Genomic DNA, 1,704 nt, shown 5'->3' with positions numbered 1-1,704 from the left:
TGCTTATGTATCTGACTTGATGCCATACATGTTGCAGACATCACACCAACCTCTAAAAATAACATCGGCCCAAACTATTTGTTTAATTTTACCGTTTTACAGAAAGCAAATTTTGGAATTTAAACAATATCTTGGATATACGTACGTGAGCAATTTTGAGCCTATGATATTCTTGCATGTACGTTTGCTTCATATCTTGTGAGACTAAATCTATCCAAAGATAACATAAAAGGAACGAGTTAATTGCCAGAAGCTGAATCGCAGCATCACCAGCGACTGAATTATAAATTTAAAATGTATAAACACTAGTCAAAGCGTAATGAACGCAACAGCCGTTGGTCCTGTCTGTTCTCATTGTGTCTCTCAGAAGTGTTACACGGCATAGTTGAGAAACACTACCCCATAATTGTAACCCTAACCCTAATGCAAATCAAATAAGCATGATAAGCCTAGTTGTAAATCGGCGCTTACATGTATACTATGTTCAGACAACATTGGAAGAATTGCAAGTTTTCTATTACCACTGATATCACAGAAATCATATGGAAAGGTTTCTATACAAAAAACGATTCGCAGTGAATTGTCTCCAGTCTTTGATTACACTACACGGTTGAGTGCATAGCATCGTAAGAGCTGTGAACTTCTAGCTGAAAAATGGGCCTCTTTTGTCGAAACCTCAAGTGTTCCCTTCATCCAATCAGAATTCTTTTTTTTTACATCAAACGAAAGCTAACACTTCCCCCTAAAAACACTTTTCGTCACTAGGTCAACAGATACCGCAATTCAATGTTATAGCACGGCGAAAGTGGTAAATCTGTTGAAAACTACCTATCCAAGCGCATTTTTGACCAAAATGTAGGTTTGATGTCAAATTTTATGTCATTAAATGAAAAAGCACTTTTATATTGTCCATATATGGTACTAGCGTCATTAGAATGAGCAATGGCCAATTCTCTTTAAATTGCAAATCTTGTGCAAAAAGTTACTATTTTCGCATGTTTTGTCATGCGGTTGTAAATTCAATGAACTATGACTTTGCTAAAGAGCGCTTACAAATTGATATGCTTTCAGAGCGACCTCAACATCAACAATCTTTAAAATTTAAGAAACAAACTGAATTGAACTTTAGAATTATTACAGCTAATGGATATCCTTTGCAATAAATATTTCAATACAATAATTCTCTAATATGAGATTGACATTTTGCTCTGACGAGTAAAGCGGACTTCCTATTCACTTAGTCCCTTCCTGAATACATCGCTGGAGGCAAGTTCCCGTTTCCTCAACGATTCATACTGCCCTAAGATTCCCAATACTAGTTGAATAACTGGATGTAAACACTGTCTTAACCATGTTAATAGAAACAGTAGACATCATACAACATGTGTCTAGAGTGCCTTAACGTTTGATAATAAACAACTTCCTGAGACAGCAATCTGTTGGTCGTTCCTTTTTAAAATGTTGTTACTGTTTTTATTTAATATTATATCTATTTATTTGGGTGACACATCTTTTCATTTTAAAGAACCTAATGTATTTTTTTCTCGATACAAACTGTACAACTCTGACGCAGGCGCAGACCGCTTTTTCGGAGAGGGTAAATTAATCTCGAGCCCAGACTGCATGTAGCTCATTACAGTAAAGAACGCCAGAAACAAGATGTAAAAGAGACTAAAAGGGTAAATCAGTACCGTCTGCTCGCTG

This window comes from Amphiura filiformis, chromosome 5 (assembly GCF_039555335.1).
Source record: "Amphiura filiformis chromosome 5, Afil_fr2py, whole genome shotgun sequence".
NCBI lineage: Eukaryota > Metazoa > Echinodermata > Ophiuroidea > Amphilepidida > Amphiuridae > Amphiura > Amphiura filiformis.
Note: the sequence above shows the minus strand (reverse complement) of the source record.